This window comes from Oryzias latipes, chromosome 22 (genome assembly GCF_053564925.1).
Source record: "Oryzias latipes strain Hd-rR chromosome 22, Olatipes_Hd-rR_3.1".
NCBI lineage: Eukaryota > Metazoa > Chordata > Actinopteri > Beloniformes > Adrianichthyidae > Oryzias > Oryzias latipes.
Window position 1 is genome coordinate 6,942,045 of NC_136258.1, and position 22,638 is coordinate 6,964,682.

A 22,638-nucleotide genomic window follows, 5' to 3' on the forward strand; every position below is an offset into this window, starting at 1 on the left:
GTAAGTTTTTCATGTTTTTCGAATCTTTTAATATATTAAACGATCCAACGTGTACTTTATGTAACCAGAGGTCGCCAGAAAGGTCAGATGAGATGAGCTCCACCAGTAGCTGCTGGTGAAAAAAGATTTTAGAAAGGAAGATGTTGCATGAAAAAGTATTGATGACTATTGATGCGCAATACTTTAGATGCTGAATTGACACCATAGTGACATGCCCAACACAACCACATTGTTGACCCGTTTGAACAGTTCATATTTGTTTGTGAGTTAGCTGAATGATAATGCTAGGCAAAAATCAGCAAAGTCCGTGGGTGACCAGGACAGTCTGTGTCTTCAAGAATTTTTTTCCTTTGATTTTTTTATCAAATATTTTTTTTTTGGAGTTTTTTTTGAGTTTTTTTTTTTTTGGACTACAACGGTGGTAGCTTTATAACAAGAAGATAAGGACACGTCTACAACTTCCGCTATTCGAACATGTTGGTCCACTGTTGGACAAAGATTCACAATAATGAGAACTTGTGATGGTTTTGAGATTATTTATGGTGATTTACTCAGAAATTGCTATTGTTTGTCTGGGGCTTTTTTATTTACTTCATTGACAGTCCCTCTGCTACTTTACATGCAACATCAAGACAGATCTTAAATCTTAGAACTATATTTATCAAAAAACTCCAGCCGTATTTCATTGTTCTGCATCACCACAAACAAAAAACAAACAGTTCGTAACTAATGCATTCGGAACATTTAGCTCTGCAATGCAAACTGGCGATATGGTGACGAGCACATAGACAAAATGGATCATTTCTATGACACGGACACATTGTGGCTTTTCAACTTATAAATGAATTTTATCTTAGCCCCAGCCTGTTTGGAGATCTTTGCTCCTCGCTTTTATAAAAATACTAAACACAAAAAATGAAAAAGTACAACAAAGAACACCAATTTTTCTTTATTCGTTGAATGCTTGAAAACCGAGAAAAATTAGGACTTTTTCAAGACAGCAGTGCAAACTTGAGACATGAAACATCTTTCTGTCCCCTTTTTTTCCACCACTGATGATTCCTTTTCCTCAGTGCAAACAACAATGCAGACTGATGAGGGCTAACACCTGTTCTCCTGACAAAGTCAAAGCAGGTAAGTCGGGCTGAAGGATTGCAGAAGTACATCAAACCAAAGCTTCACCACTGCCTCTCAAATCGCTCCCTCCCCGGAGCTCTGAGCACTGCAGTTTTGACAGCAAAAGAGTGCGTGGACATTGTTTTTGGAGGCATTGATGCCTCCTGAGACCTTGTGTGGACAATTTTACATTTGCTCGTTCATCCCAGAAACTCTACTAAACAAATCATTTTAGCTGTGTCAGAAAATGTGTGAATAAGCTGCTTCAGTTGGCGGGGAGACTTTGATTAAAACTGTTTCATCAATGTTCCTGAAGTTGGACTGAATAGCGAAAGGTTTATTTCTTGGAAAGCGTTTGAAGTTGCTAAAATGCTTTTGCAATATTGGCAGTGTTGATGTCATGTAAAAAGAACTGAAACTTTTAACTACAGCCTTACGGACGTTGATGAAGTGTCAAAAGTTTCAAACATAAGGCCTGATAATAACACTCCAAATGTAAGTGAACAATTCAGCTAACTGAACAGCAGTGGTGTCGTAACTGGAGCTTAGTTATAATGATTTTGAACAACAGGAACCTTTTAATTATGGTTTTAACTGTCAGAGACAATCACTCTTCTTTGTGTGCCAGCATTTTAAGAAGTTTGCCCAACTGGGATCTACAGCAGTGCTTTTGTTAGAATGTTTTTAAAAATTTCTGCTATCGAGCTTTCTTAGAATAAAAGGAGCCGGCAGTCATCCAAATACAATTATCTATCATTACAGTAATATAGTCCACAAGCATATATACTTTAAATCCTTTCTGTTTGTGTCAAATTTGAAGAAAAAAAAGTGTAAATGGCCGATACTTTTTTCTACCTTGTTTTAAGGCTCAAACAGTCACAGTCCTATCCACTAACATGTTTACACACTGATGGCGGCTCTACTACTGAACATTGGCACCAACACTTAACCACCCGGAGCAATGTGGTGTTCAGTGTCTTCCCAAGGAACACTTTCACACGTGGACGGGCAGGGTGGGAAGAGAATCTGCAATCCTCTGAGCAGAGGTCAACCACTCTACTTCTACTTCTGCGTCACGGCCACCCGCCAATAAGTAGGACAAAAAAAGCCAAAAGTTGTTGGAACACATGAATTTGGAGTGCTGTTGAGCTAAAGACCAGATGGTCACCTGGACTGTCAGGTTTTGAATAAGCTGGACCCAAAAGCAGACAGAGATTAGGTTAGAAGTAGGGAAGTTTATTGAAAGTAGAAATATGGATGGCTGATCCAGTGAAAAGGCAAGTGGGCAGTAGGTCCAGAGAAGTTCATTGATGGCGTAGAGGGGACGAATCCAGAAAGATTTGATGTGACTTGACTTGATGAGACTAGATTGGATTTGGCTTGACTAGAAGTGACCTGGCGTTAGGTGGCTTTGCTTAGCTAGATGTGGCTTGGCTTGGTTTGGCTTGCCTGCAGCGATGGGTGAATTATTCCATAGAGAAGCAAGCAAACCAACAATAGCTGGTCAAGTTATTTAGTCGGGTTCGGACCGGGTTCCGCTTTAATGCCCGCGGGCCTGTGTCGGGTCGGGTTGGATTTTTTAGGCCCGATCTTACCTCTAGTCTGCGTGAGGTAAAGACCATTATGAAAGTACATCAAAACACTGACACACATTAGTTCTTAAGAAAGCATGTCAATGTTGTCAGCTTCTAAACCGATCACTGTTCATTTTTAATATCTTAGACGTGAACCAGACCCGTACTCTTCTGTATTAGTCTTTTAGATTGCACAGCTTCATCAGTATTAACTGGGATTTTGTCAGATGAGATACATTTTCAATGTATCTATCAAGTGGTCTAAACATTCTTGTGCAAAGTACTTTAAAACTTAATTATTAATCATTATAGATTATTTGTTATTGTGATTTAAATAAAAAGCTCACCTTGCAACATGACTGTCTCAGAATCTCAATGTGTTACTCAACTGCTGGATTTCTTCTAAATTAAAATTTGATGATGCCAAAAAGATTAATTTTTTCTAAGTGACAAATATTCTGAAATATATTCAACATTTAGATGGTAGATAGGGAAAAAATTCACACAGAATCATCAAAACTGGACAATAGAAGATGGAAAAACGTCTGGTCTGATGAGTCTCCACTTCCGCTGCCACATTCGGATGGTAGGGTCAGACAACATGAAAGCATGGATCCGTTCTGCTATATTCTGGTTTTTGACCATGAAAAGGTGGATCGTCCTCTCTGGTCAGGTGAAGATCTTCTGCCCCAAGTGCAGAAGTTTAAGTAGCTTTGGTTCTTCTTCACGTGTTGGAAGGATGAAGCTTAAGACTGAAGTGGCTCTGTCTGAAGCATCCAAGAAGCTTCCCAGGGAGGTATTCAAGACATTTTCCTCTGGCGGAAGATGCAGAATACACTGGGGGAACTATATTTCTCTTTTGGCCTGGGGACATTTTGATTCTGTTGTTTCTGTCGAGAGGAAGGTCTAGGCATTTCTGCTTAGACTGCTGCCATCCACCTCCGGATTAATGGAAAAAGATTGGTAGACGGAAAACAATGTTTATTTTTTGAAAAGTAAAAGCACAAGAAGTTTTTACTTCTTGTGCTTTTTGTGCTTTGACTTTTTTAAATCAAGAAGGAATACCAATGGCTAGAAAGGGCTGGCCTACAGGACAGCATTGAAGCGCTCATCCTGGCATTTCAGGAACAAGCCCTGAGCACCAGAGCCATAGAGGCTCAGATCTACCACACCAGACAAGATCCAAGTTGTAGGCTGTGCAAAGAGGCGCCTGAAACAATCCAGCACATAACTGCAGGGTGTAAGATGCTGGCAGGTAAAGCATACATGGAGCGCCACAATCAAGTGGCTGGAATAATATACAGGGACATGTGTGCAGAATATGGACTGGAAACCACACAGTCAAAATGGGAAACACCTCCGAAGGTGGTAGAGAATGAGAGGGCAAAGATCCTGTGGGACTTCCAGATCCAGACTGACAGGATGGTAATGGCGAACCAACCAGACATTGTAGTGGTGGATAAAGAACAGAGGAAAGCCGTTGTGGTGGATGTGGCAGTGCCAAGCGATGGGAACATCAGGAAGAAGGAACATGAGAAACTGGAGAAATACCAGAGACTCAGAGAAGAACTGGAGAAAGCCTGGAAAGTGAAGGTGACAGTGGTGCCTTTGGTAATTGGAGCACTCGGGGCAGTAACCCCCAAGCTGGAGGAGTGGCTACAACAGATACCTGGAAAGACCTCAGACCTCTCAGTCCAGAAAAAGCGCAGAGCTAGGAACAGCTAAATATATATATATGTAGGGGTATAATGGTTAAGTGTAACCCTTGTGCTATCCTAGGCACTTTGACATTGGGAGTTGGGTCATCTAGACCCACTAGACAGTGCTCTGAACCTTTTTTCTTCAATGATTTGTGATCTTCACTGGTGTCCATGGATTACGTGAAATCTTTCCACCTTTGTCCACCTTTGTCATGGTAGGGAGAACATGTCAATGTAAGGGTGGGGTCATCTAAGATAGCACAAGGGTTAATAACGATTTCATTCGATTCAATATTTGTGTTTGCTGATTCGATTCACTTCGACTTTGGTTAATTTTGAACGATCCAATTCACTGACCTAAAATGGATCCAGAACATCTTTATTCAAAACTTCCAACAGTGTGACTCAGAAAAATTCCTGCCACTGAATAGTGGAGTTTTCCAGCTTCTTGGATTTCTTCCAGATCATCAAGTTTAAATGAAATATGTGTCCAAACAAACAAGTGATCTAGAATGAATGTCAATTCCTTTTACATGTTAGTTTCCCAAAGTTCAGCCCACTGTTGTTTTTCCACATCCAAAGAATCCAAATGGAACATTCTTAGAACATTCAATTACACTGTATGGCCGCATCAATGTACTAAATAAGTGTTTTCACATCGGACTAGAATGATGGACTGATCCGTTTTTGCTGCATCACATTTGTGTTGTCCGCTGTGATACACTTGGTCGTTTGTACATTACAGTAAAATAAACCTACCATACCTCAATCCGGATAGTTTTTTCCAAGATCAGTTTGATTATCGATTTATTTCTATTTCGTGATGAGCACAGGCTGTAATTAAACATGCCAGCTTCCTATTTCAGTGTCCATAATGTCCTCTTTCGTGCGCACATAAACTTAAGCATAAAGTCACCTGAGCTAATTTAAATACTCTAAATATGCAGTATAAACATTTTCAGCTCTTCAAATCATTATCTATATACATGTCTAAGCCTGTAAAAATAATAAGATCAAATTATTTTTGTGATATTTTAAAAAAATTTTAAATAAAGAACTGCTGGTAATTTTGGTGTGTCCTGTGTATCGACGAAATGCAACAGGAGGTTTTTTAAAGTAAAAAAATATTTTTAACAAACTGCAGAGGATCGAATTTCACCGTGTTTGTGTGGGTGCTGTTGTTTGTGAGTTTCTTGATCCTTGCCTCACAACACACCGGGGGACTCCTCATGGTGTGAGAGGTCAGAGCAGTCCTGCAGAGAGTTTCAGCACAGACGGGATCATTCAAGGTACATTTTATTGACAGGCAGGTGTCAAGCTGGGACGTGAGTCAAAGCAGAACAGTTTTTTCACCTTCGAAAATGTAAAATTGCTGATTCAAGATTTGACAACTGCACGGCTTATTTTGTGCATCTCTGAAAATCCAAGCAACAGCAGACCTGCTGCAGTGAAACAGCTGGAGTTCTGAGCACAACTCTACGATAGCCCTCATACCTTATGATGCCAAAAAACTTCAATACCATACATTTACGGATGGTGTGTAAATGAAAGTGAATTGGAGCAATAATACTTCAAGTAAGAATAAGTAAGAATAAACTCATCATCTGTACATTTACAACCTTTCATCAGCATAGATGCCAGTGCCACACAGCCTCACACACTCATCTCTCGCTGTGCTTGAACCTTGGCAGATGAATTCATGATAGATTCTATGCATGTCAGTATAAGTATTCTCTGACATGGAAAGCACATGAAAATAAATGTAGACATACAAGAAATTTGGCATTGATCTAAAGCAGACATGTCCAAAGTCTGGCCTGTGGGCCAAATGCGGCCCTACTTAAAATTTCTACCGGCCTGCAGGCTCCTTCCATAAAATCAATAATATTCGGCCCTCAGGACTTTCTTAAAACTGTGCGTATAATGTATTGATTGTGGTTGGTTAAATTACCTTTGTGTATTCACCAGGAAGAGGCGGTACCAGACAAAACATGCCCTCTGCGACAACCTAACAGGGAATGAACGGTGTGAAAAATTGACTAATTGACTGTGATTTTGGTAAAAACCTATTTAGATGTATTTGTTCTATTTGAATAACTGAATAGTATGTCATTGCAATGTTGTCTATTACCAATATATTACATTATGTAAACGTTATCCAGAGACTTCTAATAATAATTCCTGCTGATTAATATTGCTGTCTCTGCTTCAAACACATTTCTGGTTTGGCACAATAGCAAATCTTTGGCTTGTTTTAAAGAAAGCTCACCTCTGCTCTGCAGCATTTTGTAAGAAGGGCAGTTTCGCAGACTTTATGTCGCTTCAGCAAACTAAACAATGAATGTTTGAGTTTCTCAAAGGGGATCTCTTATGTATCATTTTTAAAACCTGATTTTATTTTGACAGTATCACTTACACTGCATATACAACTGTGCTACTTTAACTACCATGTTTTGGGTGCCATGTTTTTTGTTTTTCTGCTGAATATGAGAAAAGTTTTGGTCAAATGTGGTATTATATTGTTTCAACATTCCATTGTTGTATTTTTCCTTGGGCAGAAAACTGATCTCACTGCCCGTCTCTAAGTGGCTCCATCTGGCAATGTTTCATGCAGTATTAATAAATAAGCAGATGCCAAGTTGAAGACAGCATGCATACTTTTGCTGGAAGCACTGAGTTAGAAACCAGTTCACAATCAGTTTATTTGTGCAAGTTTACAGTCAAGCCTCGCTGGCTTCAGGGAAAACCTGTGTGGATGAATAGAGTTGACTGCTCATCCACATGAGGTAAAAAAATTCTCTCAACATTTTGGTTTAAATTACCTGCAAGACGTACAACTGGTTAGAAGAGGAACATCTCTGCAAGAAAACTGCCAACCAGTTTTTGAACCCTGTGGGGTCAGTGGCGATGTCCAAATTCCCTCTCTACTACCTTACTATTAAAAAACTTTAAAGTGCCCTGGACTTTAAAGGCAATTTGGACAACATGCTCTTGTTTTTTAAACAGCAAATAGGACATTGCTAGTTTGTCTAAATGGAAATCTAGAAATATAAACATTTGACAGAGACTATTTATGAATCTACTGTGTTGTGAAGATGAAAACGTGGATAAAAAAACTAAAGAAATCAAAATACATTGATTTTTGCATTGTGGTCTACACTTGCTGGCCACTTCATTAGGCACACCTGTTGCTCATTGACATACATTTCTAGTCAGCCAATCACATGACAGCAACTCAATGAATTTAGGCATGTAGACATCAACCCGAGCATTAGAAAGGGGATTAAAGTGACTTTAAATGTGGCATGGTTGTTGGTGCTAGACGGGCTGGTCCGAGGATTTCAGAAACTGCTGAACTACTGGGATTTTCATTCACAACCATCTCTAGAGTTTACAGAGAATGGTCAAAAAAAGAGAAAATATCAAGTGAGCGGCAGTTCTATGGGCAGACATGTCTTGTTGGTGTCAGAGGTCAGAGGAGAATGACTAGACTGGTTCCAGCAGATAGAAAGACAACAGGAACTCAAAGAAGCACTGGTTCCAACCGAGGTCTGCAGAAGAGCATCTTTGAACGAACAACACGTCCAACCTGGAGGCAGATGGACGACAGCAGCAGAAGACCACAGCGGGTACCACTGCTGTCAGCTAAGATCAGGAAACTGAGGCTACAATTCACACAGACTCACCAAAACTGGACCATAGAAGATGGAAAAACGTTGTCTGGTCTGATGAGTCTCCATTCCTGCTGCCACATTGTAGGGTCAGAATTTGGCATCAACAACATGAAAGCGTGTATCCGTCCTGCCTTGGATCAAAGGTTCAGACTGGTGGCGGTGGTGTCATGGTGGGGGGAAATTTTCTCTGCACACTTTGGGCCCCTTTGAGTTTCAATGCCACAGCCTACCTGAGAATTGTTGCTGACCATGTCCATCCCTTTCTGTCCACAGTGTTCCATCTTCTGATGGCTACTTCCAGCAGGATGAGGCGCCATGTCATCAAGATGGAATCATCTCAGACTGGTTTCTTGAACATAACAATGAGTTCACTGGATTAGGACACCCTAACAAAGTTGTGAATGAACTACTTTTTCTCATGTTGAAACACTTAATGACTCATGTCTGTAAATGGTGCTTTATAAATAAACTTTCCTTACTTGCTAATGGTGTACTCAGTAGTGAGAAGTGAAGGAACCCAACAGTCCAAAAATTTATCTTTATGTAATACTTAATCAGAAGAGTAAATGAAACCGTCCCTTCATCTTGGTCCCTTTTTTTTACTTTTCATCATGAATAACGTTTCTTCTCAAACATAATCCTGTCATGCAGCACTGCCTGCTGCGCTCCACAACAACGTTTGGCATCGTCTGCAGAACTACATCAGTGAACTTTAATGTGATCAGATATGCAGGGAAGTTAGTCAACAGTACACCCAGGCTGCCTCCATTTCCTCCCTCGCAGCACCAGCCTCCCATCAAAAGGAATCCCGCACACAGGATTAACTGCAGAGTCATTTTCTCTGCATGATCACACAGATCTACCCTCTGCATGCTTTTGCAGAAATTTTATCAGCTGATCTTTGCCATTGTAGAGGAACCTTTTTTTCCACCAGCCATGCTGCTGTCAGCAGCTCAAACCGAAAGCTGATTACAAGGCAGAATTATCTAGATTGCTTGTCTTTTTTAGCATCCAGAGATATCGCAGTCCCAAAGAATAGAGAAAGGTACTCACCTCGCACACACTTGTTTATTTGATAATATCGTTTACGATAAGTCCCCATTCCCAAGCTCCACCCCAAACAATATAAATGTATATGAGGGAAAACCAGGGCAAGACTGAATCGGAATTTCAATAGATCACATTTTCTCCAGACTTGCAATTTTGGCTGAGGACCACCGAAGACAGAATATTGATCGGCAGCGCTGATACTTGTGTTTTCAAGACGTGTTTTCTGGGAGAAACTAACATATCTAATGAAAGCAGCACCAGTAAAAACACCCACAAAGCTCTCTTCTACACGCAAGTGTCACAGGTTGTTATTTTCCAGCGACGTGAATTCTTCCTCTGATGTGCCCTCCCTCCCCCAGCGCGCTATGAACACCTCAACGACCCCTTCAGTGCATTCAACAGAAATATCAACTGCTGTTCGGCTTACTGATTCACACTTCTGGAAGGGTGCTCAGACTCGTGGGGATAAAGAGACAAGAGTGTGATGATGGGTCATTCGTTTTTGTTTTATTGCTTAAAATGCTCTGTTCCTTTGAGGAACAGGCAATTTGGTGTCAGACAAACCAAAGCTGTGGTGTTCTTCAGAAAATTGACACTGAACAGGTAGAAAAAGCAACAAAAGATCCAAATCAGTCAGTACATGTTAAGATAAATGAACTGCTTGAGGCAAAACGTGATTATGCATTTGTGAGTGCTTGTCGTTGCTGAAGCTTTAAAGAGACTTTGGTTTTTAATACTAAAAGGCAATTAAAACAAAGCCTCAAATAGGAATTGAACTGCTTTCAAATAGTAATGGCTAAAATTAGAAATGAAAAAGCCCAAAAATAACATTTGTAGACAGCATTAAATGACATAAACCCCACTATATACACTGATTTAGCTGTGTTATTATGGAATTGTTTTTCAAAATTAAATTATCATTAAAAGAGACAGAAAATTACCATTGGTTTTAAATGTTTTACTGATGAGATCATTTCAGGTCATTTCCAAAAGTTAAAGAAATCATAGATAGCAAATCTATTTGGAATATTAAATCATAAACTGATTTTAGAAATAACTAAATGAAAATGATGCAGCTTTGCTGACATAATTGCTCCTAATCAGACAGATTTGGACATATATATTCAGTGTATTAAATTACAAGTTACTCAAATAGAATTTGATTCATTGCTTGAAAGGGATTGGGAAAAAGTGAACTTATATAATTCCAGCCTTAATATGTTTTATTGTTTTTTTTTACATAGTTGCTATAATCCTTTTCATAATATATATTTAAATTTCTTAATACTATTTCAGTTCATTATTTATGGAGTGATTAAGATGAAGAGCTTATTGGTTATCATCTGTGGATATTACATTATTAAGGAATTCATTACGTGATGTGATGAAAAAGGTTGAAAAAGGAAACATGGTAAAGAAATTCAGAAAGTGTGTGAAGTCCTGACTGCTTAGAGATGATTACGTTGAAAAGGTTTATGGTTGGGGCTTTTATCAGATGTTTTAAGCTGTCTTTTTGCTGAACATATTTAGAGCTCAACATGATTAAAAATGCATTTCCATTTATTTTTAATGATCATTTAAAGGGCCTATATCATGTAAAATTAAATTTTTTGAGCTTTTAAGTGTATTCCTCACAGAAAACAACCCCACAGCGGTATTTTGATCCATTCACGCATTTCTGAGTATTCCTCTAAAAGCCTGCAGTCTTAGCACTCACCCTTCCCCATCCACAAAAACAAGTGGCTCCTCAAATTGTGACATCACAAAGTGAGGAACAGCCCCTTCCAGGAAGAGTCAGCACCGCCCCCAGGCCACTTTCTCTCTGGAGCTAGCGGTGATTTGCTACATGCTTTCCTTTTGTATGATAAGGTAGTCACTTCAAAATAGGATAACCCCCTTCCAGCCTGTCCTTATTGATTAGGTGAAGGAACGCGAAACTTAGAGTTGAGACTGAGTTGGTTTGAAGTGAAAAGATTTAGAAGGTGCTCACGCTCATCGCATGGACAGGTCTCGCTGCTGTTCTGAGCCCGAGCTAGAGCCAAAGAAAATATTGTGAACCTGTTGCAGTTAAAAGCCGTCATCTGTACTCACCTGCTAGCATAAGTTTCCGAGTGTGAAGTGATTTCCCTCCCCACGCACGTCCTGAAGAGTTGTGCAATCGCCGTCACCAGGAAAGCACAGCCCGACAATCAAACTCGGCAAAAGTTTAGATGTTGCTTTCTGTTGGAGAATTGCAGTCGGCTGCTGAGGCCGACTCTAAGATGAAATGGGCGGCACCCACAAGCAGCGAAAGGGGGAGCCTCAGAGGTCGAGTCATCTTCCTTCTGAACTGTGAAAGTAACTCATATTTCATTCAAGTCATTGTGTGTGTACCAAATGTAATATATGATCATATATATATATATATATATATATATATATATATAGATATATATATATATATATATAGATATGGTTTACTCTGAAAGGCTGAAGAATAGCATAAAAAGTAAGAAAAACAACAACAAACACTCATATGAGAATGGTGGAAGCAATTGAAAACACCCTAAAGAATCAGAAAGAAGCTCTGCACTGTGGTGCACTGTTGCCTCACAGTGTATTGGCTCAAATCCCGACTGGAACATTTCTGTGTGGAGTTTGCATGTTCTGTTCTTGCACGTGTGGGTTTTCTCCGGACACCCGTGTTTCCTCCCAAAACAAATGCTTCATGCGTCACTGTAAAATCGGATGTTTTGCTTTAAGAGTTCCTGCTCAAAGGAGGCCCAAACAGGAGGGCTGTCAGAATGGCAAGCTGCCCCGTTTTAACTGTAAGATTCACATGAGTGCCCCCACCCTCGCTCTCCTTTCAGCTGATCTACCCCTGGCTCAGTCTCATTAACGAGTTTTGGAGATGGGAGGTTTTTCGCAGGTGGGGAGGTAGTTTCATTGAGCATGAAGGCCAAATTCTCTGCATCCCACAGCAACACCAAGGACGGCGCTCTGAGGACAGCGGAACCATAGCCGAGGCCGCGGCTCATATAAAATGCAGTTTCACATAATAGGAGCACGCTGAAAACTAATAAACCAAGCTGATAATGAGGCTCTCCCTCAATTTCTGCAACATTTTTCCAATAAGAATCATCCGTGCATTTCATAGACAAAAAACATCTGTGCAGCTCCGGTCTAATATGTTTGGTAATTGTTAGTGAAGGGCTCAGTGAATAAATCATGATTTTTGTCAATAGCTATTAAAGGTTAGAGAGCCAATAAGAAGGTTATTCATTGCTTTAATAATGCAACTGATATTAGAGGGTCGTTGCAATACAGAGTATCTGTATGGCTGAAGAAGTAAATATTAGACTCCAATCCAGACTGTATTAAATCACTTTTTCTTTTTTTTTCAGGGGTAAGGCCTGTCGCTCAACAGAAAGCTGACTGGACAGGCCAAGAACCAAATCACCAACTCTCCAATAAGTCAGATGGTGGTTCTCGCTCTTGAACTGAAGCCATCCTCAAATGGTGCATATTATTTTTTGGCCTTTCGCAACCCAAATCTGCTCATTGACAAACCCATAGGAATGAAGAGGATGGTTTCCACTGAGTTTACCATGGCCTGGATGTTTACTGTGCAATTTTTCAATATTCTTTGTTTAAACTTTAGGCTTTTTAACAGAGAGAACAAGTGTTTGGAATAACATTTGTTCTTAGACAGTGATGTCCCTTTGCCCTATAATGAAAGCTTGTATTCTGAGTCTGAAAGGGTCTGAAGGTCCGTCTGGGTCAAAGACTCACCGCTTTTATGTTTTACACCTTTTACTGCCTTCTTTCAGCTCGGCACAGCAGCCTGAGACCTGCTGGTAAATCTCAGTCATTCATATTTAACAGTGCTGTGTAAATATTCCATTTGAGGAAATGGATCCCCCAAAAGGCCTAGCAGCAAGGTTGGGGACTCTGGGGTGGAAATGTCTTTCACCTGAGCTGAAGAAACCAAGCTAATCAAAGAGCTAGTGGCAAGTGAGAGAAGTAACTCAAGTGTCTGGATGCTGTGAGACTGTCTAGCTAACACATCTTTGCAGCATCGCATAACGGTTGGGGACAGTACCAGTGGATTGACAGACTGGGATGGTGGTTCCCCTTTTTAAGAAGGGAGTGACTTCAAATCCCAGAGGAAATACTTTCCTCAGCCTCCCTGGGAAAGTCTGTACCAGGGTACTGCTGTTGTTGCAGAAACCCTACCTTATCCGCTAGTGATTACCTGGATCAGGTGTGTTTAGCCAAAAAAATGGCTTCAATGGTTGGTTGGAAAACATGTAGGACTGCGGGCCTTGACGCATGGATTTGGGGACCGCTGGAGGGTTTGAGGGAGGTTGCTCAACCAGATGTATTTTTTAGATTTGAAGAAGCTGCTCAACCCCTTCCCATGAGGTGTCTGTGGAAAGTGCTCTGTGAGTATGGGATCCAGGGAGCTTTAGTGAGGGCTGGAGCAGGGGGTTGACTTGCACAACCGGCAGTAAGTCAGACCTATTCCGTGTGCACGTTGGACTCCAACAGGGCTGCCCTTTATCACCAGTTCAATACATAGTGAAGGAATTTATTTTTTGTGGTTCTCATTTCTCCTAGACTTTTATCTTATCTTTATTTCATTGAAGGTTTCCTTCAGGTTTACTGTGTGAGGTTCCTTTGAAATTTCAAAGGGGCTTCCTGAACATTGCATATGTAAAGAGGTTGTGATGCTGCAGCTCCATTCTCAACCCCCCTTCTGGAGAAAACAGTCTTTGATCTTCTAAAGCCATTTGGTTGTAGGTCTGACTTGGATCATAAATCAATCATCTCTGAGACTGATTTCCATCCCTGGGAATCGCCACAGGCATCTGCTCCCGTGTGGGGAACAAAGGTGTATTGTCTACTGTATGTTAAGAAGATCCGGCCACATGGGGGGGGGGGCACCTAGGGAGCCATTTGGTTGCGGGACCATGTCAGTCTGGGAGGTGACTTCAGACGTGGGAAACAGATGCTGACTCCTAATATGGACTGACAGAAGTAGGCAGGCTCCCTGCCAGCCAATCCGAGCGTCCAGAGGAGGAGTCTGGACGCCATGCTGTGTTACGAAGGAGGAGGCTGAAACCGAGATGTTAAAACAGCTGGACGGAGGAACTTTCGCTGTTCCCAACAGGCTGACATGTTAAGACGTTTGTAATTTGGCGCTGTGCAAGCTCTGAAACTTTGGGAAACCGGATATCTTTTATATTTTGTTTTACTCTGTTTGTAGAAATATTGTTAGGGAAATAAATGTGTTAATCTTTAATCCGGCCGAGTTCCGTGGTTTCTCCTTCTCGACTTTTTTGAACATGCAACAAGGAAAGTAATCTCAAAGCGACAGATTATTATTTCCAACAATAGTCTTTATGGACAGAATTTCTGTTTGGGGACCTAAAGACTTCCTCTCTGCTCTTTGCAGCGGATGTCCTGTTTGCTTCATTGAGCTAGGACCCCCAGCATGCATTGAGCCAGTTTGCGGTCAAAAGAGTGGCAGGGTGCTCGCTAAAGACAGATTTCCACTGGTCCATCTGTTGTGTGTCTCCGTTGCGTCATTAATCAGTCAGAATGTTTACTTTGCCATATCTGCATCTGACATCTGTCCGTCTGCACTGTACCGCAACGTAAGTTTACACAGGAGTTCTATTTCTGATCCGTTGACGCGCCAATGTTTCAGCAAAAAGGTGCAGAGCTGGAAACCGGTTCCGGATTTCATCATAAAAACTTATTTTGTACAGTCAAAATGAAACTTTCTAAACTCTTATTTTATTTTTAAGGTGACATGCCCTATGCAATAATGGACGTTAACACCACGGATAACAACATCAAGTTAAATTTTGGAAATACAGAACACTTTTTATGACACAAACCATGTATTTTACAAGGACTCATTAACCCTAGCTCTATCCTAGGCACTTTAACATTGGGAGTTGGGTCATCTAGACCCACTAGACAGTGCTCTGAACCTTTTTTCTTCAATGATTTGTGATCTTCACTGGTGTCCATGGATTACATGAAATCTTTCCACCTTTATCCACCTTTGTCATGGTAGGGATAACACGTCAATGCAAGGGTGGTGTCATCTATATTACAAGGGTTACGGAAGGGGAGGGTATAGGGCCTGACTGACAAAGTTCTGGATAAGCAAAGACGGCAGGACGAACTACTCGACACGGGGGTGGCAGGTCAAACCACTCCTCTTGGAGCAAAGGGTGGGGCTGGGGTGGTATGGACATGAGACGCAACAGAGACAATGTCATTTTACTGATTGTCTTGAGACGGACTCCCCATCAAAGCAACGCAGATGCACCGCAAACAGACCCTTGTAAATTTGGGGTTAGAGATAGGGTGAGAAGCTCTGTTACCAGCAGAGCGTTCAAAGTAAAGCCACTGCTCCTCCACTTTGTTAGGAGCCAGTTGAGGGGGCTCGGGCGTCTGGTGACTCCTGGGTGCCTCCCTGGGGAGGTGTTGCAGGCATCCAGGCAACAGGGGGGAGACCCCATTAAGGATCCTGGACATGCTGCAGAGACTACATCTCTCGATTATCCTGGGAATGCTTTTGTGTCCCCCTAGAAGAGCTAGAGGAAGTGGACGGGGAGAGAGAAGTCTTAGCATCTTTACATAGACTGCGGCCTCTGTGACCCCGCCCTGGATGGGAGGAAGAAAAAGGATGGATGGAAGAACATAACGTAAAAGGAAAACAAAGCCTGACAAAACAACAAACAAATGTCAGCTAAAACAATGCATTCAGGCTACTGAAAAAATAAAAAACTTCAAAAAGTGTAAAATCAGCATTTTCAAAACAACAGTCAGGATGTGCAGATCTTCAAAGTTCAAGCATCTCAACTTGACAAACTTCTAAATAATTCAGCATGTTTTCTTTTGTTTTTCATTTTTGGAATGATACCTGTTTCTGAATTTCTTAGAAGTATCTTACAGATATAATGTAAACAATTTTTTACAAATTAGAAGCTATAAAACCTTTGTCTGTCTCTTGTACAGTTTTCTATGGTGGAAAATCAAATCTTGTCTTCAGATTTGTTTTTATTTTCTTGTTACCTTTGCATGCAGCTGTGCATTTGTGCTACCTGTAGCTTCCTCCCCCTTCCTAGTTTATTTCATTAGCTGTGATTTAGATGTTTTTGTAATCAGTGGTGAAATATAATTAGATTCATTTGCCATCGTTTGGGGCACCTTTCCACTTGGCTTGATCACAGATGTGCAAATTAAAAAAGATGAACCCCGAGAGCAGCTAAAAACTCAATCATCTCCTGAGGCGAGAAGCAGGTGGACGCGGAAAAATTACGTTCAGGTCCTCCGCAATTTGGCTCTTTGGGCCTGCAAAATGCCAAGTCACCCAAAAGTGTTTCTCAACAGTTTCAAACCCTGATTTTCTTCTTACATTAAAGAGACGAGAAATCCAAAAACATTAAAATATATGTATATATATACATTTCAAATAAAGGCTGGAGAAGATCCTGATTAGTCCAGGTGAAGTTGTTTTGGAGGTGAGTCATGGCTTCCGGACTTAGAATCTTCATCAGTCTGATGAAGCTGTTTGGTAAACAGGCGAAACTTTCTAAGAAAGATTTTAAGCCCAGATGGCTTGACCTAGCTTCAAGACATTACAAATAAACATTTAACCTTTTGGGTGTTATGGTCCGTAACAAAATAAAATACTTTTTTACTTACTATTATAAAAGTAAGCTAAAATTCTAGGGGAACAGCACACACTGTGGACTATGTTATGTATGAAATAAATTAGATATTTGGTCTGCAGGTCAGCACTAATAAGATGTCTGTTAAACAACGCCACAAGCAGTATCTCCTTGGTACCAGTAACACCCAGACTGATAAATCATCTCACAGTCTTTATGGGAAAGCTCCCCAGGACTGCCCTATTAACCTCATTTGTAAAAGGGCATTAACTAACCCAAACTCACTTACTTACTTGTTTATTTATTTGTTTGTTTGTTTTATGTTTATACATGTTAAAATGCTTGAGTAATTTGGTAACCTTCATCCACTCTAAAGGTGTTTTTCATTAATCATGTTTAATTGCCCCAGAAGGAACTAAACTGTTGGATATTTTCGAGACGTACTGAGAGTTCCAAACCCTGCAGGTAGGACCAATCTTTTTGACATTTTAGTATTACAGGGAATCCAACATAAGTCTGGCTGATTGAGCTGTTGTTTCAGCAGCATGCTGTGCTGATGGTGTGAAGTTTTCTCAGGGACACTCCATACAACGTTCTTCTGTGCACAATCAGCTCCACAGGTTTCAGAATCCCCACCCAGCATGGGACCAGGCTGCTTTATCAACCCATTAAGTCTTGAGCCTCTGCTGCAGCACCTACAGAAACGGCACCCTTCACTGCAGAAATGAGAGGGTTGTAACCCTTTACTGAACACATGAAAGTACCCAAATTTCCTGACGTACAGTCTGCACAGTTTTTTTATTCCGCTGTAAAAATTCAGTTCTTTCTTCTAAAATCAACAACACCATCATCTGTCTACCTCATAACCAAAAGGAATACTGCTTCCACAGCAGTACTTCAACATTTTTCCACCACTGCTGCAGTCTTCCTGCAGATACCACAAGCATTCAAAAGCCCCCCTACATGTCCAAGAGTCTCTCATGAAGCAGGACAGGCTGGACTGAGCCGAATGCTCTGGAGGAATCAAAACGTGCTGCCATTGAGAGAAGACACACTCTGAAACCGGGAGATGAGGATAAATGAAACTGAAGCAAAAGAAACATGCTGTGATTTAAAAAGTACATGGAAAACTATAAAAACTTAAGATAAATTTGAAAATAAATAGAAAAATAAGGTCGGCATAAGGTTTTCTTTTATTTAATACCAGATTATTTATGACAAGATAGCAAATAATGATTACAAAGGAAACTGGGAAACACGCATACCATATATTTAAAGGTGACTCAAGTATTCAGCAGCCTTCAGGACTCAAGAAGTAAATGTTAAACATCAGTGTCTCAGATATACAAAAAGAAAATATTGCTTTAGAAGTCTTTAGTGTGAAGGAACAAAACTTTTGTTCAGAGTTGAGGAATCTGTAGAAACACAACTGCTGTATTTTTCTGCCACCAAAATATTCCACTAAGATACAACGGAATTGACAAAGAACTCATTTTACTGGAGCCATTTAGAAGAGAACAATCAAAAGAGCGGGCCACGAGGAAAATATTTTGTAAAACTCTAAATTCTGTTCACTAAACACATTGGGCCTGCAAACACCAGGTTTGTCCTCATTGAACATGAAATCTGCATCCAGATCTGCTGCTGCTTCTTTCTCTAGTCTAAATCATTGACTGTTCTCCAAAATCTCATCAGCAGGAGTCTAAATACTTGAGCTTGGTGGGGAGTAAAGCTCCAAATGTGGACTGCTGACCAACCAGCACCCCTGAGCAAAGACAGGTTCACCCAACGTATGAAGTATCACCACTAAGCGCTTGTACGTTTGTGTATTTTTCATGGGTTTCACGTGTTGTTTTGCCTAAACTAAAAGAAAACTTAGATAGTGAAGCAACATTGACAAATGTGAATTTTAGGAGGAAATATAATCAGTCCGGGAGTAAAAGTAATGCTCTACAGCTGTGGTTCTCAAACTTTTCCTCTTGTTCCCCCCTTTGGAGAAGGAAAAATGTTCATCCCTTGCTTTTTCATTTTAATTTTGAGTCAAAAAATGCAGCTTCATTCTGAAAATGAAAAAGCATTTCTGGTTTTGACTTTTCATTTTTAGTTATGCCACAGAAACGCTTCCATACATTTCCACACCAAGCAGAATTCAGGGAGTGTCTGTGCTGTAAACCTCATCCTCAGGGTGGAGTCTGACATGATTTCAATGAACTGATCCTCCTCAGCAGAGCTCAAACCAGCAGCTGCTGCTGCGTTAAATGGATCTCTCAGCCAGTCGTATTGAGCTCTGTTGTCTGGGAAATATTTGAGAAAGAATCCAGGCAGGAAATACATGTAAAAAGTGAATGATCCTTTACAAAGGATAAATAATTAAATAAAGGATCATTCACTTTGTATGTTCCCCAAATTTTGGCTGAGGCATTACATCCATTAAACATGCATTCTCCATTCCTCAAAAAATCTGATCACATTTGCAAAGAAAGGCAGGTGTATATGAGGGGCCGTATAAGACATTATTTATTCTGAACCATTCACATTCATACATTCTTGCTCTCACAGTCATATATACTCTCTTTCGCATACATATATTCTCTTACGCATCCATATATTCTCTCTCTCACATTCATACATTCTTGCTCTCACAGTCATATATACTCTCTTTCGCATACATATATTCTCACTTGCACATCCATATATTCTCTCTCTCGCATGCATATATATTCTCTTACGCATTCATATATTCTCACTTGCACATCCATATATTCTCTCTCTCGCATGCATATATATTACTTTACACATACATACATTCTCACTCTCATTGTCACTCTTAAAAAAGAATGTATGTATGTGAAAGACAAGTATATATGAACGTGTGAGGAAGAGTTTATATGTGTGTGTGAGAGAGGAGTATGCATGAAACGGAAGTGACTTTGCATGAAAAGGAAGGCACTTTGAATGAAAAGGAAGGCACTTTGAATGAAACGGAAGGCAGATGATTTCTCGTGCTCTGATTGGACGAGAGGCCGCCACCTCCCATTTTGAACACACTCTAAACCCTATCACTTGTACTGACTCATAACTATTAAGGTTACACAACTTAAATGTCATTTTGTAGTTGATTCAACTATAAAGTATTAAGCTCTATCAAGATTTTTTCAAATTTAACTTAACAGTGCTAAATATTTTAAAGCTTATTTGTATCTGGCACTCAAAAATTTTAAGATCCGTGAAGTAGCGTTATGACGTCATCACGTACTGGTGGGAGGGTCTTTCGTTTTCTCTACGTTAGCTCAGGTGGCCATGTTGGATTTGCCGAATGCGAGTATGCGACGTTTGAAATTGAAAGTCGAGCATTTTATTTTTCTGCAAAGCGTTGCAATTTCGTCCCGCTTCAAGACGCCCCAACCTCGGGTTTTTTTTTCATCCGCCTCATCGCTGATGGTGCCGTCTTGTCTTCAGCCCTGATTTAATTTGGTAAGTATCGTTCATGGTTTATTTTGAATGAATGCTTTAAAAATGCTCTTATACTACCGTAAATGTGGTTTACTGTTGTTTAAACATATGTGTGTTATTATTGTTTTAGAGATTAATGTGGAAATGTATACATGATTAGTTCGTCATAGCAGACGTATGGCGAGCCAAACCCAAAATGCATTTTCTGCCCGTAAGTTACGACAGTGATGAGGTTTTTTTTTTTCAGAGGTAGAAATGATCTCTTATGCTGCAATCACACTAAACATGATCCGCGTGTGAAATTCGCGTTGGAGGCCTCTGTCTGTGGCTAAAGTTTGCTGCTGGACATTTGTCCAAAAATGTCACTCAAAGCCTCTAACGGTTGTGTGGGAGGAGCTACCGCCAACAGTTTTAAGCCTGGTTGCTACATGGAAGCATTGGGTTTTGAATGCAGCTTTAAGCTTTTATAAAATCACTGATCTCCGTTATAAAAAAGGTTTTTGTAAAAATAAATTAATCAACGTGCTCGTGTTGTGTTCAGGTACCGAACTACAGAGTGTTCAGTGTTTCACCTCCAGGTAGACGCCAAGGCCAGCCAGGTAACTTGTCTGTTATTTGTCTAGAGCTATTTTAAAAAAACAAAAAATGCAATAGGTTGTGTAGTGCAATAAATGTTTTTTGATCAGAATATAATTGAAACATTTTTTAACATTGAAAAATCTCTTTTGGACTTTTTCAGATACTGAACTTCAGAAAGTTCACCAGAACGTCACCATTTCACCAGAAAAGAGGTGTCAGTGGGTGAGTTTTATACTTATTTAATACATTCATCCTGAACTATTACCATTATTAGATTTATACGGCAGCATGGAAACACTTGTGCACATTTTAACTAGCCAAAGGTCTAAATAGAGTTGAAATTATTTACAATTTAACTAAACATATTTAGATTGCAGGCTGAAGGTGGCACAATGGAATGGAGGTGCAAGTTGTGTTCTGTTACTTTGGCACTATGCAGTACTACATATAATACTGCAGTACTACATAGCCAATATCCCAAAGTGTTTCCACTGCCATGTATGTGGAGACACTTTGGAATATTGTCATGTCTTTATGACAGTATATTACAATAATAAAATGATGTTGCATTAGCACCATTCCATCATTTGAAACCATGAAAACTCATCTGTCAAGATCTGAAATGGATTTATGTAGAGTAGATGCAGTCAGAGGAAATTGTGCAGTTTTTACATGTTTGTGTAACTTAAAGCTGCCCTTTTCTGAGACTAAGTCCACCAAAACAGACAGGAACTGGCCAGCTTGGTTAGGATTTATGACCTCCAGGTGAATTTCTAATGTGCATAATTCAAAAACGGATAACAAATCATTTGTAAACAGCTGTAAGAAGCCAAGGTGTAACTTGCCTTAAAAATGACTTTGGGTCTTTGACATGAAGTGGATCATGCCATGAACACTGTATTGTCCTCTTACTAGAAATAGACATCTAGAAAAGGTATCATTTTATTATTTCTTAAAGTTCCTTAAGTAAATATTGGAAGTGTTTGCCCTTCATTTGCTTCAAAGGTAATGGATATTTCTTTTTATTCTTTTAGGACCAGCGTGACGTGAACATGAGACGGGCCATGGTCCTCCTTGCACTTCCTGTTTATCTGCATGAAGATGCCTCCAACTTCTTCAAGACCTGTACAGTAAGTGCACACGACTCCCTGTCAATGGTTTTCACTAATCCTTTAATATTGATTGAGATTTTATTGAGTGACATAATAAATAGGGCAATTGTTTGTAGTTTGTAAACTGAGTGATATTTTTAAATGGTTTTAAAAATGAGACGGAAGATGAAAGGCGAACATCAGGGACTCCTGATTGGAAGGAGTGGAGTTTCGTTTACCTTTTCTGCTCCTGATCCATCATTATTTGAATAAAGAAAAATGAAGCTTTAGTCTTAAATTATTTTATAAATGTCCTCCTTCAGAAAAATGCTAAAGAACTTTTTAAAAACACAATTTTAATTGGAGTTGGTCCTTAAAACATCATAGCCAGTTGATTAAAAGCTAACAGAATGTTAGCATGAAAAGATTCCTATTGACAGATGGCAGGAATGTCAGTTTTGGACATTAGTGTGATGAATATCTTTGAGGGTCTGAACTCATCTGTGTTTTTTGTTTTGTATTTTCCAGAATACCAGACCTCACAGACACCTCTGTGGGTATCTTCTCAGTTGTCGTGGTGATGCTCCTGATGCTGCCGTCAGTGGTCCCACAGATCTGGCTGACTAATCTCTTCTAACTCTTCGGGGACATCTATGCTCTGGACCTACAGCACCCCAAAAAACTTGAACTTGCCTTCATATTTATTCAGAATGCTGTCTTGAGCCTTG

The 22,638-nt window shown here is 40.1% G+C and overlaps 1 long non-coding RNA gene across 1 annotated transcript; it reads left to right on the top strand.

Annotated features, from left to right (window-relative positions):
* Positions 1 to 19,268: 19,268 nt before the first annotated feature.
* On the top strand, positions 19,269 to 21,814 carry LOC144989043 (uncharacterized). Its single transcript, XR_013653182.1, has 3 exons — positions 19,269 to 20,261; positions 20,782 to 20,839; positions 20,980 to 21,814. It is a non-coding gene; the product is annotated as an uncharacterized LOC144989043 (long non-coding RNA).
* The last annotated feature ends 824 nt before the right edge of the window (positions 21,815 to 22,638 follow it).